Genomic DNA, 17274 nt, shown 5'->3' with positions numbered 1-17274 from the left:
CATCAAAACTATACGCTGACCATTATCTAGAAACTAGATGAGCTGATGGCAGGGCACGAAGTTTCTCATTCTTCGTTCCTCCCTCCCCACTGTGTGCAATCACTCAAAACACGGATCTCTGTACGTGCCAGCACCAGTGATGATCCTGTAACCAGGTGAAGCAGTACCGTGGAGGATCAAACCTCTGCCTTGTAAGCCCATGTTTTCCACAAACCCAACTCCCAGAGATATTGAAGATGTGCTTCAAAGACACTCATTTGAATTTTTACTTCCACAGTGCAATGCCCTCTGACCTAATTACTATTATCACTCAAACCCAGAAAAGACAGGTTACATTATTTGGCAATTGAGAGGGAAAAACCTGAACCAGAAAGATCTCCTGATATTTCATATCAACAAATTAGAAGAAAATAACACATCCCCCTGAAAAAGATGGATATCAGCAAAAATATCTTGTGATAGGCTACATGTGACGTGGAAGCAGTTTCATCTAATTTTTTATTCTAATAAAGTCCCAGAGCTCTCTAAGAATCACACTGTTGGTTGAGACAGGTTGGAGGTCATGGAGCAGTTTTATATGTCTAAAGTTGTAACAGTCTGTGGAAATTATATTTAACCATGTGTAAACATCTGGTGTGGAAAAACTGGATTGGCCCAATGGTAGGCCCAGCTGGAAAGCACCAGAGTGGTTAAGCTAAAGACTGCTGGAGCAATATCCCAGCTCTCTGCTATAGGAGATTACCAGGCAGAGAATACCTCCCAGGAGATTTTCTGGCCTCCCCTGAGGATCCAGGCTCACAAAGAGTTTGATTTTCCTTTCTCAAAATTTCTATACTACTTATAGTCTCATGTTTATATTCTATTACTGGATTTTAATGAGACTATGTAATAAAAGGTTAGATTAGTCTAATTGTTTCTTTTTTTTTTAAGATTTTACTTATTTATTCATGAGAGACACAGACTGAGAGAGAGGCAGAGACACAGGCAGAGGGAGAGGCAGGCTCCATGCAGGGAGCCCGATGTGGGGCTCAATCCCGGGACCCCAGGATCACGCCCTGGGCCAAAGGCAGGCACTAAACTGCTGAGCCACCCGGGGATCCCCCAGTCTAACTGTTTCTGTAGATTGGTCTTTCCTCACTATGTAGCTCTCTCCTTATTAGGATCATTGGTAATATCTTTTGAACATCCAGTAACTGCACAAAAGCAATAAGCACAGAGCAGGTGATACTCTCAACTCGACTGGATAAAAACACCAGTGTTCAAATGCCACACCAGCTTAGCGTGCTCCTTTTTTCCACATGTCAACAGGCAAACAAAACATGTGACTCATAGGGGCACCTGGGTGGCTCAGTGATTGAGCATCTGCCTTTGGCTTAGGTCATGATCCCGGGGTCCTGGGATCGAGTCCCACATCAGGGACTCCCCGCAGGGAGCCTCCTTCTCCCTTTGCCTTATCTCTGTGTCTCTCATGAATAAATAAATAAATAGCTTAAAAAACAAAACAAAACATGTGCTTCATAAAATAGATTAAAAAAATTTTTTTTAATTTCTTAGTAATCTCTGCAGCCAACATGGTGCTTGAACTCATGACCCCAAGAACAAGAGTCACACACTCTACTGACTGAGCCAGCCAGGTGCCCCAAAATAAAATACACTTAAATACTTAGGTAGCTATTGCATGTTTCTGGTATGGTAGAAAGACTTAGGGGATCCCTGGGTGGCTCAGTGGTTTAGCGCCTGCCTTTGGCTCAGGGCGCGATCCTGAAGTCCTGGGATCGAGTCCCGCGTCGGGCTCCCGGCATGGAGACTGCTTCTCCCTCTGCCTGTGTCTCTGCCTCTCTCTCTCTCTCTCTCTCTGTCTATCATAAATCAATCAATCAATCAATCAATCTTTAAAAAAAAAAAAGAAAGATTTATTAGCCAGGTGATCTGGTTTATAATACTAGCACTACAAACTACCTGTGTGACCTGGGGCAAATCACTTAACCTAGTCCATTTGGTCATGTAACAGATCTTTAATTATCATTTGATTTATTCAGAATGTGCTGCTGGATAAGGAATACAAAGGTGAATAAAGCTTCCTCAACTATCTTCCAACACCTATATTAAGGTTTTCATTTCTGGAATTTCATTATTTTGAAAGTTCTCCTTTTGTTGTTCTCGGAGTGTTCCCTCTTTAGAGCACTCTGTCGTTTAATATGTTCTCATCCCTTTGAGAATATTAATGTAGTCTCTTCCTGTTACTGTTTATTTCTCCATGTAAAGTCTCTGTTTTGGCCAAGTTTCCCCTTTCATATTACATGCTTTCCTCCAACGCCAGCTTTCAGAGTGAGGAAGAAAAGCTGATAGGAAGCTTGGAAAGCCCGAGTGTAGCTTGTCAAGTACGTTCTCACTACAGAGCAGTGGCTTTCAAAATGATCTGACCACAGATTGCTGGGAAGATGACAGAGTAGGAGGACCTTAACTTCACCTCGACCCACAGACACTACTAGATAACACTCGCATCAGTGTAAATGACCCAGAAAATGACCTGAAGGCTGGCAGAAAAATGCCACAAGTAAATGTAAAGAAGAGGCCACACGAATAAGGTAGGAAGAGTGGAGACCTGCTAGGGAGCTGAATGGACCCTCAGGGCTGTCCACGGGAGGGAGGAACTGCAGGTATGGAATGGGGAGAGAAACAGACATCATACCAGGGAAGATGAACCCCCAAAACATTTGGCTTTGAAAACCAGAGGAACCAAGTTTCATGAGTTCTTACAACCAGTGGGATGGAAAATCTGGAATGCTAACAATCAATGAGCTCAGCTCTGGGAGAGGCAGGAGTGCAAGAGGAAATGGCATCCCCACCCTTAAAGAGAACACAACCACCTACAGAGATACACCATAGAAGCAGCAATTTGAAAAATGTCTCTGGGATATACGGTAGGGAGAGGTATTGAGTAATCTCAGAGCTTGTCCTAGAGGGACAAAGATCAATGGGGGACTCCTCCAGAACACAGGAACTGGGAGGCACCATTTCCCACCGCAACACCCCGGCAAAACACAGCTACCTGTGGGAACCAGCTTGTGTCTACATGTAGTACCTGACTTCTTGACACCAAGCCCTGCCCTGGGCTTCATGGATCACCCTTTCTGGTCAGGTTAGCCTCAGTCCCCATGCTAAAAGTCCCCTGTCCCAAGAAGATAGTTGCAAACCTTGCTAATACATTGTCTCCTGACCCACACACCTTGTGGGGCCTTGATCCTGGCAGCAGCAGGCCCCCTCTCGCAAAGGACTGGTGTACAAACCTTACTAAAACTGCCTGCCCTAACCCCACACACTTTTCATATCCACCCCCTCCAATACATTCTCGGATGCAGCTCATTCTAAACAGGGCCAAAAGCCTGGCAGTGTGCAAGCGGCCCAGACAGGGACCAGAACCACTCCAAATGACTCCTGACCCAGAAAGAGGAGGAGATAACCACACACACCACTCAGACTGCAGCCTCAGCACTGGGCTGGAGGCAGACATCTAGTCTGATTGCAGCTCCTGTCCACCAAAGAAAGCCTCTCGGGGGCAACATAGGGAAAGCACCCTGCAGTTTGGGGCTACTGCACCTCTGGCAAACACCTGGACTGACTCAGCTCAAGCCCAAGGTAGTTCAGACTGGTCCAGTAACACCACCACACAGACCAAACCCTGTCTACCAAAGGCAAAGAGTCCTTGTATACAACTGGACTGAAGGAAAAAGCAGCTCAACCACAACAGCAGGGTATATGCAACACAAAGACACTCCTGGAGCACCAGGTGTGGGTCAACAGGGGACACTGCACTGGAGAGCACTACACAACCTCTTCACACAGGGGACATAGCTGACCTTTCTAACACATAGAACAGACAAAATGAGGAGACAGAAGAATACGTTCCAAATGAAAGAAGAGGAAAAAAAACACACCAAGAGATCTAAGTGAATCAGAAATAAGTAATATGCACGATAGAGAATTTAAAGTAATGAATGTAAAGATATTCACTGGACTTAAAAGAGTAGGGAACATCAGTGAGACTCTTAAAAAAGAGATAAGAAAAGAACCAATCAGAGATTAAGAACACAATAAATGAAATTTAAAATACACTAGATGGAATAAACAGCAGACTAGAGGAAACAGAAGAACAAATCTGCAATCTGGATGATGCAATATGGGAAGTAATCAAGCAGAGTAGTGAGAGAAAAAAAATTATGCAAAATGAGAATAGACTTAGGGAACTCAGTGACACTATCAAGTGTAATTACATTCACATTATAGGGATCCCAGATGGAAAAGACAGGGGAAAGGGGGCAAAAATTTATTTGAAGAAATAATAACTGAAAACATGCCAAATCTGGAGAAAGAAGGAGAAATTCATATCCAGGAGGCACAGAGAGCCCCCCAAAAAATCAACCAAAGGGGTTCCATACCAAGACACATAGCAATTAAAATCGTAAGAAATAGTGAGAAGAAAGTGTTAAAAGCAACAGAAGAAAACAGTTATATACAAAGGAAACCCCAGAAGGCTATCAGCTGATATTGCAGCAGAAACTTTGCAGGCCATAAGAGAGGGACAGGATATATTCAAAATGCTTAAAGGAAAAAAATCTACATCCAAGGAGACTATCATCCTGTTCAGAATAGAAGGAGAGATGAGAAGTTTCCTAAAGAAAAGTTAAAAGGAATTCATGACCACTAAACTAGTCCTACAAGAAAAGCTAAGGGGACTCTTTGAATAGAAAGGAAATACCATTAATAAGAGTAATAAAAGTAGGAAGCACAAAAGCAGTAAAAATTAGTGCACCCCTAAAAATTAGTCAATAGTCTCACAAAATCAAAGGATGTAAACTATGCCACCAAATCCCTAAAAAGGGGAAGGGAGGTTGCAAAGAATGGGTTCAAGCTTAAGCAACTGCCAACTTAATATGGACTGCTACATGCAGAAGATGTTATATAACCAAAAGCCAGTAATAGATATGTAAAAAATATAGAGAAAGGAATACAATTATATCACCGAAGAAAGCCAAGTTATGAGAGAAGAGAGCAAGGGAAGAAAGAAACAGAACTACAAATGCAACCATTTGCAAAACAAGTAACAAAATGGCAATAAACATATAAACATAGACCTCTCAATAATTACATTGAATGCAAATGTACTAAATGCTCCAATTAAAAGGCATACTGTGATGGAATGGATAAAAAAACAAAACCCATTTATTTGCTACCAACAAGAGACTCCTTTCAGACCTAAAGATACGGAGATTCAAAGTGAGGGGAGGGAGAAACAGTTATCTTGCAAATGAGTTTGAAAAGAAAGCTAGGGTAGCAATGTTTCTATTGGACAAAATAGACTTTATTTATTTTTATTTTTTTCAAAATAGACTTTAAAACAAACTGTAAAACAAGAGACAAAGAAGGACACTATATAATCATAAAAGGGCAATCCAACAAAAAGACATAACAATTGTAAATATTTATGTATCCCACACACAGGAGCACCCAAATACATAATGCAGTTAATAATAAGTATAAAGGAAGTAATTGATGGTAATATAACAATAGTAGGGGACATTAACACCCCACTTATGTCAATGGACATATATATATATCATCCAAACAGAAAATCCAAAAGGAAACACTGACTTTGAATCATACATTGGAATAGATGGACTTAACAGATATATTCAGAACATTCCATCCTAAAACAACAGAAGATACATTCTTTGCAAGTACATATGGAATATTCTTCAGAATATATCACATATTAGGCCAGAAAACAACTCTCAACAAATTCGAAAAGACTGAAGTCATACCATGCATCTTTTCTGACCACAATGCTATGAAACTAGAAATGATCAACAAGAAAAAATATAGAAAGAGCAGAAACACATGGAGGATAAAAAACATGCTACTAAATTATAAATGGTGCAACCAAGAAATCAAAGAGAAAATCAAATAATATATGGAGACAAATGAAAATGAAAACATACCGGTCCAGAATCTTTGGCATGCAGCAAAACCGGTTCTAAGAAAGCAATTTATAGCAACACATACCTAGCTCAAGAACTAAGACAAATCTCAAATAAACAACCTAATCTTACAAAAGAGTTAGGAAAAGAACAAACAAAACCTCTAAAAAGCAGAAGAAAGGAAATAACAAAGATTAGAACAGAAATAAACAATATAGAAACTAAAAAAGCAATAGAACAGATCAGTGAGGGATGCCTAGGTGGCTCAGTGGTTAAGCATCTGCCTTTGGGCTCAGGGAGTGATCCTGGGGTCCCGGGATGGAGTCCCCACATCAGGCTCCCTGCATGGAGCCTGCTTCTCCCTCTGCCTATGTCTCTGCCTCACTGTCTAAATAAATAAAACCTTAAAAAAATAAAAAGAACAGACCAGTGAAACCAAAATCTTATTTTTGGAAAAGACAACCAAAATTGATAAACCTCTAGCTAGATTCATAAAGAGAGAGAGAGAGAGAAAGAGAGCACACATGAGGTTTAAATAAACAAAATCACCACTGAAAAAGGAGAAATAACTGACACCACAGAAATACAGACGATTGTAAGAGAATATTATGAAAAATTATATGTCAACAAATTAGACAACCTAGAAGAAATGGATAAATTTCTAGAAACATCTGTCTTCCTAAAACTGAAGCAGGAAGAAATAGAAAATTTGAACAGATTGCTTACCAGCAATGAAACTGAATCAGTAGTCAAAAAATTCCCAACAAACAAAAGTCCAGAACCAGATGGTTTCACAGGTGCATTCTATCAAATACTTAGAGAAGAGTTAATACCTATTCTTCTCAAACTATTCCAAACAATAGAAGAGGAAGGAAAGCTTCCAAGTTCATTCTATGAGGCCAGCAGTATTACCCTAATACCAAAGCCACATGGAGAGACTACATAAGAGAGCTATGTAAGAGAACTACAGGGGTGCCTGGGTAGCTCAGTGGTTAAGTGACTCTTGGTTTTGGCCCAGGTCATGATCTCATGGGTTGTAGGATTGATCCCTATGTCTGGTTCCCTGCTCAGTGGAAGTCAGCTTGAAGATTCTCTCCCCCTGCCCCTCATCCCACTTTCTCCTCCCTCATATAAATGAATAAATCTTTAAATAGAAAGTACAGGCTAATATCTTGGATGAACATAGATGCAAAGTCCTCAACAAAATATTAGCAAAGTGAATCCAATAATACATTATAAAAATCATTCATCACAATCAAGTAGGATTTATTTTCAGGATGCCAGGGTGGTTCCATATTTGTGAACCAATTAACGTGACACATCACATCAATAAAAGAAATGGTAAAGACCATATGACCATTTCAACAGATGCATTAAAAGCATTTGACAAAGTACAACATCGATTCATGATAAAAATTCTCAAACAAAGTAGGTTTAGAGGAAACATACCTCAACAGGATAAAGGCCACATATGAAAAACTCACAGCTAACATCATACTCAATGGGGGAAAAACTGAGAGCTTTCCCCCTAAGACACACACAATCAATGATACAAAATTCATTAAGGTCCCAGAATACAAAATCAATGTACAGAGAAATTAAGAAAGCAATCCCATTTACAATTGCAACCAAAAATTTAAAAACGCCAAGGAATAAACTCAACTAAGGAGATGAAAGACCTGTCCTCTGAAAACTTTACAGCCTTGATGAAAGGAACTGAAGGTGACAAAAACACATGGAAAGACATTCCGTGCTCATAGACTGAAAGAACAAATATTGTTAAAAGGTCCATACTACCCAAAGCAATCTACAGATCTCATGCAATCCCTATCCAAATACCAAGAGCATTTTTCACAGAACTAGAACAAACAACCCTAAACTTTTTATGGAATCACAAAGGACCCAAATAGCCAAAGCAATTTTAGAAAAGGAAAACAAATCCGGAGGTATCCCAATTCCAGATTTCAAAATACACTACAAAGCTGTACCAATCCAAACAGTACCGTACTGGCACAAAAACAGACACATTGATCCTGTGATCAACAGGACAGAATAGAAAGCCTAGAAATAAACCCACAATAATATGGTCAATTACTCTTTAACAAAGGAGGCAAGAATGTGCAATGGGAAAAAGTCTCTTCGACAAACGGTATTGGGAAAACTGGACAGCTACATGCAAAAGAATGCAACTGGACCACTTTCATACACCATACACAAAAATAAACTCCAAGTGGGTTAAAGATCTAAATGGAGACCCGAAACCATAAAAATACTGGAAGAGAGTGCAGGCAGTGACTTCTCTGACATGGGCTGTAGCAACATCTTTCTAGATATGTCTCCTGAAGCAAGGGAAATCAAAGCAAAAATAAACTATTGGGACTACATAAAAAAAAAAAAAAGTTTCTGAACAGTCAAGCAAACAACCACCGAAACTAAAAGACAGCCTACTGAATCGGAGAAGAGATTTGCAAATGACAAATCTGATAAAGGGTTAATATCCAAAATATATAAAGAACTTATACAACTGAACAGCCAAAAAACAAAACAAAACAAAAATCCAATTTAAGAATGGGCAGACATTTCTCCAAAGACAACATACAAATGGGCAAGATACACATGAAAAGATGCTCAACATCACTCATCATCAGGGAAATGCAGAGCAAAACCACAATAAGATACCACCTCATACCTATTAGAATGGCTGACATGAAAAACACAAGAAACGAGTGTTGATGAGGACGTGGAGAGAAAGGAACCCTTGTGCACTGTTTGTGGGAATGCAAACTGGTGCAGTTACTGTGGAAAAAAGTATAATGTTCCCTATGATGCTACCCCAAAGTATTAAAAACAGAAGTACTAGGGCGGGGATGCCTGGGTGGCTCAGTGGTTGACCATCTGGCTTCAGCTCAGGGCGTGATCCCGGAGTCCCAGGATTGAGTCCCGTGTGGGACTCCCTGGGGGGAGCCTGCTTCTCCCTTTTCCTATACCTCTGCCTCTGTGTGTCTCTCATGAATAAATGAATATAATCTTAAAAAAAAAAAAAAAAAAGGTACCTGGGTGGCTCAATCAGTTAAGGGTCTGCCTTAGGCTCAGGTCATGATCCTGGTGTCGGGGGATTAAGCCCTATATTGGGTTCCCAACTCAGCAGGGAGCCTGCTTCTTCCACTCCCTCTGCCACTCTATCTGCTTGTGCTCCTCCTCTTTCTCTCTCTCAAATAAATAAAATCTTTAAAAAATAAAATGAGAATGTATTTTATATACAAAGATATTCACTATAGTATTATTTATAATTGGGAAATACTAGAAACAAGCTCAATGCCCATGATGGGGAAATTATTAAGAAAGGACAAAGTATATTAAAATGATGTTGATTAAGTTTATAATCATAGGGAGATGATTGCAACATTTTTAAAATTTTTAAGGAAATATGATGTAATAAAGGCTGGCTTAAATTACTGGTTTTAGGGATCCCTGGGTGGCGCAGCGGTTTAGCGCCTGCCTTTGGCCCAGGGCGCAATCCTGGAGACCCGGGATCGAATCCCACGTCGGGCTCCCGGTGCATGGAGCCTGCTTCTCCCTCTGCCTGTGTCTCTGCCTCTCTCTCTCTCTGTGTGTGACTATCATAAATAAATAAAAATTTTTAAAAAATTACTGGTTTTAGGGATCCCTAGGTGGCTTAGCGGATGCCCTCAGTCTTTAGCCCAGCACATGATCCTAGAGTCCCTGGATCAAGTCTCATGTCAGGCTCCTGCACAGAGCCTGCTTCTCCCTCTGCCTGTGTCTCTACCTCTCTCTGTGTGTTTCTCATGAATAAATAAATAAAATCTTAAAAAAATATATTGGTTTTAATACCAACAATCAGCTGTGCTTCTTTGCCAAACCCCATTACACCCACAGTAACCAGGGTGTCCTTTGTTGGTTGCTTTTATTTTATTTTTTGTTTGTTTGTTTGTTTTGTTGTTGTTGGTTGCTTTTAAAACAGAAAAATCACAAGGTCAAAGAGGTTAGGAGAGGAGACCAAAGTAGCAACATTTTAGAAGCTGGAAAACAGAGGGTAAAATGGTAACCAACTTGAGAAAATGGATTCATTTGCAGTGAAGAATGCCAAGAAATTTGAGCGCCATTTATAGGATAGAATTCCAAGGACTCAAGAATTGGCAAGATTATATACATTTCTAAATAGGGGTACAGGTAAACCCACAAAGGGGAGGAATGACTAAAATTCATGGCCCAGGCACCTCCCTCAAGACCAGAGGTTTGTTATCTGCAGAGGGTAACATAAAGGGTCTCTGTGAGGTCAGGGACTCCACGTGTGATAACAGGTGATTAGTGACCGTTCACATCTCAAAGGTGGAGGCCCCCAACTTCTACTCCTACTCCCAGACCTCTGGCCACCTCTGAACTTCTCATGAAAGTTCCCTTTCCCCAGGAAAAAGGAAAAGTATCTTCTAGGTAGGTCTAAGACAGAAGGTCTGACCAAAGACAGCCCAGTGAGATCACCTTTACTTGTGATCAGTTTGGGAACACATTACTGCATCATGAAATCAATTTAGCTGGCTGTGTCCATAAAATAGAAAATATGAGAATATACCACATGCAAAATGGAAAGTATTGATAAAGTATTGTGGAAAAGGTTTGTGAAAATTTTATTTAAGACACACACATGCAATGCATAGGGTTATGTAAAATGTATTTCTTACTGTTTACTTGGTCAAGACATTTTTTAAAAATTTATTTCTTTTAATTCTAGTATCGTTATTATACAGTGTTGTACTAGTTTTAGTGATACAATATAGTGATTCAACAATTCCACATATTACTTAGTGCTCATCAAGATAAGTGTACTCTTGGGATCCCTGGGTGGCTCAGCGGTTTAGTGCCTGCCTTTGGCCCAGGGCATGATCCTGGAGTCCCGGGATCGGGTCCCACATCGGGCTCCCGGCATGGAGCCTGCTCCCTCTGCCTGTATTTCTGCACCCCGCCCCCCCATCTCTCATGAATAAATAAATAAAATCTTTAAAAAAAAAAAAAGATAAGTGTACTCTTAATCCCCTTCTCCTATTTTACCCATCATTCCACCTACTTCCCCTCTGGTAGCCATCTCTTTGTGTTTCTCTTTTCTTTTTTCTTCCTTTATTCATTTATTTTGTTTCTTAAATTCCACATGAGTGAAATATATGGCATTTGTCTTTCTCTCACTGACTTATTTCAGTTAGCATTATATCCTCTAGATCCATCCATGTTGCTGCAAATGGCAAGCTTTTTTTAAAAAAAAAGATTTTATTTATGTATTCATGAGAGACAGAGAGAGAGAGAGAGAGGCAGAGAGAGAAGCAGGCTCCATGCAGGGATCCCGATACGGGACTTAATCCTGGGACTCCAGGATCACATCCTGGGGCAAAGGCACGTGCCCAATTGCTGAGCCACCCAGGCATCCCAATTTCTTTCTTTTTTATGGCTAATATTCCTCTGTGTATGTGTGTATATACACATATATAGCACATCTTCTTTATCCATTCATCTATTGAGGGACACTTGGGCTGCCTCCATAATTTGGCTATTATAAATAATGCTGCAATAAACACAGGGGGGCATATAATCCTTCAAATTATTGGTTTTGTGGTCTTTGGGTGAATATTCAGTAGTATGATTACTGGATCATATGATACTTCTATTTTTTAAAAAATATTTTATTTATTTATTCTTGAGACAGAGAGAGAGAGAGACACACAGAGAGAGAGAGAGAGAGAGAGGGGCAGAGACACAGGCAGAGGGAGAAGGGAGAAGCAGGCTCCATGCAGGGAGCCTGATGTGGGACTCCATCCCAGGTCTCCAGGATCATGCCCTGGGCTGAAGGTGGTGCTAAACTGCTCAGTCACCAGGGCTGCCCTTTTTTTTTTTTTTTTTTTTTTGTTAAAGATTTTTATTTATTTATTCATGAGAAACAGAAGAGAAGGAGACAGAGGCAGGGAGAAGCAGGATCCCTGCGGAGCTAGGAGCCTGATGCAGGGCTTGAACCCAGGGGCCTGGGATCACAACCTGAGGTTTAGACAGACCCTTAGCAGACTGAGCCACCCAGGCTCTCTGGTACCTTTTTTTTGTTTTGTTTTTTTTTTAAGATTATATTCATTTATTCATGAGAGACACACACAGAGAGGCAGAGATATAGGAAGAGGAAGAAGCACCCCACCCCCCAGCAGGGGGGATTAATGGGATTTAATGAAGAAACTGAAGTGGAACCCTATAAAGCATTCACCAGTAGCACTAAGAATCCATCTTTTTTTTTTTTTTTTAAAGATTTTATTTATTTATTCACGAGAGACACACAGAGAGAGGCAGAGACACAGGCAGAGGGAGAAGCAGGCTCCATGTAGGGAGCCCGATGCAGGACTCGATCCCAGGATGCCGGGATCACACCCTGAGCCAAAGGCAGATGCTCAACCACTGAGCTGCCCAGGCATCCCAAGAATCCATCTTAAACTAACATCTAAACTGAATTATAAATTCAGAACGGTACGAGTCCTCACTATCATATGAGGTCTTTGTTTTTTCATCGTAGGAGGTTTTACAACCATGCTCAGCGGCCAGAGAAGGCCTACAGGGCAGCAGCACAAGCAGGGAAGGGGCTAAGGCTAGTGGTGAGTGAGAGATTGAAGCAATGGACTGTGAGGTCTGGGCTAGAGAGGAAGGGTCTAAGCATGCTGATCACCGTGTGCAAGGGCAAGAAAAGGAAGAGCTGTCAGAGGACAGCAGCTTTTGGTAAAATGTAAAGAAAGCCATGTGCAAGTAAGCACATGAACAAACAAGAGACAGAACAGGAGACGATTCTTGAGTCACACTCTTTTTTTTTTTTTTTTTTGAGTCACACTCTTGGGCTGGCCATTCTGCAAATGGAACTGTTCTCAGATGTGAGAAGAATTTGGCAATCATTAGAATCATACCGAGGGAGTCTGGAGGTGAATTGTTTGATGGCTCATTTGCATAGCACTAAAATTCCTGAAGGTAATGACAAATACTGGGTCACCTGGAGGATGGTAAATGAGAGCCTGGAAACAGTAGAACTGAAGGCAGGGGTGGTAGGAACCTCAAGAGGCTTTGGCATCAAAGCTGGAGACTAATGAACTGAAATCAGCCCTGGAGAGCTAGGAGAATTTGGATGCTGCTTTCTTGTTTACAGTAGACGAAGAGTAGGAAGCCGTGGGGTGTCATCTGAAGCCCTGGTATTGGCCAGGTGGCCGTAATGAGGGGCCAGGCCTGTCAGAAGTTACTAAGTGCTGCAGTAAGATTCATTTCTCTAAAGAGCTGCAGGCAACAAGAGTTCCCACAGAAAAACCTGAGGTCCACAGTGTTGTTTTTGGTACCCAAGAAACCTAAACATCTCACAGAGGGGATGAAGGCTCATAAAGAACATGCTGATGCATTAGTGTGATCATTTATTCATTATTTCTTTCCTTTATATCAAGCCAGAGTTGAGGGGCTACTGTTCTCCCCTACTTCCCCAGGATCATGGTCATCGTCAATGTTCCAGGCAAATCACTACCAATCCATCACTTCGTACTAACAAAGGAAGCTCCCTTCCCATTCTTGTGGTAGGCATTGGGAATACTAAGTCTCTATTCTCAAGTGAGAACAGTCTAAGATATGAAATAGTCTTTGATGGGAGGTCAGAAAAGGAAAACCTCACTAGATCTGGAAAGATAGAAAATGACTCCTCAGAGGTCATTCTTCTATGAGGCAAAAGCTCTTGGAGACAGGTATTTCCTAGGAAGGAAGTCTGCAAAATGCAAATAAACCACTTAAGATAAAGTAAACCTACTTTTCATTGGCTGCTATTTCTGGCCTACTTTCTGAGAAAAGGAGTTAGCCTGAGACTAAGTGAAAAGAGAAGGAGGCCAAGGGGAGGTATTCCATGCTGGGCTGTAGTCTGTGAGGTGCACGGCAAACACTGGGGCCTTAGCAAATTCCAGGGCAGCCCAGCTCATAGGGAGAAAGGGCATAAACAAATATACTGTTCTTGCATTTCATTCACCCTCACTCTGCCTCTGGAATTATTAGCTTTTCTTTTAAAGAGAAAGACACCCTACTTCTAAAGACTTGGCCCAAAAAGGGCTGAGTAGAGAAAGAACAAGAAAGGAGAGAGGAATGTTGTAGGTGACTGAACACCAGTGTGTGTAGATAGAGGAGAACACGCAGATCAAAACCTCCAAGAATGGGACACCTGATTGGCTCAGTGGTTGAACGTCTGCTTTGGCTCAGGGTGTGATCCTGGAGTCCCCGGATCGAGTCCTGCATCGGCTCCCTGCATGGAGCCTGCTTCTCTCTCTGCCTGTGTCTTTGCCTCTCTCTGCCTTTCATGAATAAATAAATAAAATCTTTTTTTTTTAAAGATTTATTTATTTATTTATTCATGAGAGACACAGAGAGAGGTAGAGACACAGGCAGAGGAAGAAGCAGGCACCATGCAGAGAGCCTGACGTGGGACTCGATCCAGGGTCTCCAGGATCACGCCCTAGGCTGCAGGTGGTGCTAAACCGCTGCACCACCAGGGCTGCCCAATAAATAAAATCTTAAAAAAAAAAAAAAAAACCAACACCTACAAGAACATTTTTAGGGTGGAAACAGGAAGACTGCCTATAAAGATAGGCTTGCATGGGTTCCTGGGGAAATGTGACCCATTCCATAGTCAGTGCTGGGAAAGGGATAAAAAGAATACCAAGTGATAGAACAGATGATGGATGGTGGAGTTTTAGGAAGAAATGAGAAACACCAGAGCCACTGGAAAGGCCAAAGAAATAAAGACCAATAAGTAACAGGGCAGGATTGAAATTACTGAATGTTCAGGAGAGTCACTGAGGAATTGTAAATACAGCAACTATATGGTCATGTGTATATTAAAAACATAGCTGGCCAGGAAGAAGGTGGGTGGGTGGTGGGAGGAGAGATAGGAGACAGGGAGAGGATTCAGTCCCTCCACATAGCTCCTTCATTCTTTGTCCATCATTTTTTCTCTTCCTCTCTCTATAGGAGCCTAGGAAGGCTGAAGCCAGAGACTTATTTTTCTTCCCAGGCCATGAGGGTTAATTCCTCCTTTTTACAGTTCTGAGAAATCAAAGAAATCAAAGCTTGGCCTCATTCTCACCAAAAGAAAAGAACCCTTGCTAGGTTTTGACAAAAAGGAGACTATTACAACAGGAATAGAATAAGTACTATAATCAAGAAACTCTCCATAGACTTCCCTGGCATGCACAGGTATTCTTTATCTTAATTCATTCAGCATTTACTATAGGCCAGTGCAGGGGGCAGGAAATTTTCCTCTACCTTTCTGGGTTCTTGGCTGAAATGGCCCTGTAATGAAAAGACAGATTAACTGGGGAAAAAACCTAATTTAGTTACAATTCATACCTATGGGAGCCCCACAAAAACATGAGACAGGAAGAAGTGACCAGATTTGTGAAGAATTGACTAGACAAGGGGGCTTGGGACAAGGGTAGTAATATGGTGAAGAAATAACAAGGTTTGTTTATACAGCCTCTTGGCCCTAAATTCCTAGAGAATGTCTTCTACTTCCTTAGCACAGGGAGGGTACCTTTCACATGGTACCTGGTTTCCTGCTTTCAAGGGGCCAAAGAATGTTCAGAGTGTCCTTCCACACCAGCTGTTTCTTCAGTACCTTTCATTCAAAATAATATGTCAAAATGGCATACTTGGGGGTAACATATACTAAATCTCTATACCAGCTATGATACTAAGATGAGGGCTATGAACAAGACAGAGAGGGTCTTTGCTCTCCTACAGTTTATGTTCTAGGTAGGGTGTGTGTGTTGGGAATAGGGGTAAAACAGATTTTAATCAAAAAACCATGAAAATGTCAGATTCTGAGAGGAGCTGTAAGGAAATAAATAGGGAGAGAATGTTACCATAGAATATAGTGGGGCTTAGGGGAGGCCTCTCTGAATGTCACATAAGGCCTAGGTAGGAAGGTGACATCTAAAAAAGCTTGAAAAGGAATCAGGATACAAAAATCATTCCACAGACATAACAGCATGTGCAAAGGCCCTGAGGTGGTTTTGAGTCTGAGGTTCTTGTGGCGGAATCCCACTGAATGAGGAGGAGCTGGAGGAGTTAGCAGAGGCTAGAGCATATAGGCCCCGGAGCAGCAGAAAGCTCATGAAGGACTTCTTCAACAGAAGAATGACACAATCTAAGTCATTTGGCTAGAAACAACAAACTCCTCTGGCTCTTGTGGAGATATAATTTAGGAAATCACAGGAGAATCCAGAGAGATGATGGTGGTTTAGGCTAGAATGATGGCAGCAGAGATGGAGAGAGCTGCATAGATAGATGGGTGACAGACTTGTTGAAGTAGAATCTACAGTATTTGGTAAGATTTGATGAGAGAAATAAGGGGTGGGGAGGAGTCAAGAATAACACTTGGGGTTTAGCTAGCAGGTAGGTAGATGATGCATTTACTGAGGTGGAAAGATCTGGAGATGAATGGATTTTGAGGAGGAAATCAAAAGATCTATTACTGATATGTGTGTTGTATTCAAAATGACATCAAATCTCTATTTTAATATAGGAATATGGAGTTCAGATACAAAGTCTTTGCTGGAGATACAGTATCAGGAGTATATCCTATATAATGACTCCCTCACCCATGGGTTGAAATAATTTGTTCCTTAAAAACATTCTGATAGGGATGCCTGGGTGGTTCAGCACTTGAGCATCTGCCTTTGCCTCTGGAGTCGCTGGACTGAATCCTACATCGGGCTCCTGCGTGGAGCCTGCTTCTCCTCCCTCTGCCTGTGTCTCTGCCTCTGTGTCTCTCATGAATAAGTAAATAAATAAAATCTTTAAAAAAAATCTGACAGAGTCACGTCTTTGCTAATTCAAGGGCATGCCATCCCTCATGCCATCTTTCAGGTAATGCTCACATTCCAAAGGTAATCACTGTTCTGATTTCTACTGCTGGTTTCATTTTGCCTGTTCTAATATTCTACACTCATTATTATTATTTTTAAAAGATTTTATTTATTTATTAATGATAGACAGAGAGAGAGAGAGAGAGAGAGAGAGGGGGAGGCAGAGACACAGGCAGAGGGAGAAGCAGGCTCCATGCAAGGAGCCCAACGCGGGACTCGATCCCAGGTCTCCAGGATCAGGCCCTGGGCTGAAGGCGGCGCTAAACTGCTGAGCCACCCAGGCCGCCCACTACTTTCATTATGATATAATTCAATGTTTTTCCCTTGTGATTTCTTTTCTGACTCATGGATACTATTTAGATGTGTGCTATTTA

At 41.4% G+C, this 17274-nt stretch overlaps 1 long non-coding RNA gene across 3 annotated transcripts; it reads left to right on the top strand.

Moving 5' to 3' along the window:
- Nucleotides 1-10313: 10313 nt before the first annotated feature.
- Nucleotides 10314-16811, top strand: LOC144304534 (uncharacterized). 3 transcript variants are annotated; one of them, XR_013371487.1, is made up of 5 exons: nt 10314-10430; nt 12841-12980; nt 13446-13567; nt 15003-15227; nt 16676-16811. It is a non-coding gene; the product is annotated as an uncharacterized LOC144304534 (long non-coding RNA). The 3 variants fall into 3 exon arrangements; XR_013371485.1 differs by having other exon boundaries at nt 13442-13567; XR_013371486.1 differs by having other exon boundaries at nt 13442-13567; nt 16558-16809.
- The last annotated feature ends 463 nt before the right edge of the window (nt 16812-17274 follow it).

Source organism: Canis aureus, chromosome 34 (genome assembly GCF_053574225.1).
Source record: "Canis aureus isolate CA01 chromosome 34, VMU_Caureus_v.1.0, whole genome shotgun sequence".
Classification (NCBI taxonomy): Eukaryota; Metazoa; Chordata; class Mammalia; order Carnivora; family Canidae; genus Canis; species Canis aureus.
Note: the sequence above shows the minus strand (reverse complement) of the source record. Positions and strands in the feature narration are given on the sequence as shown.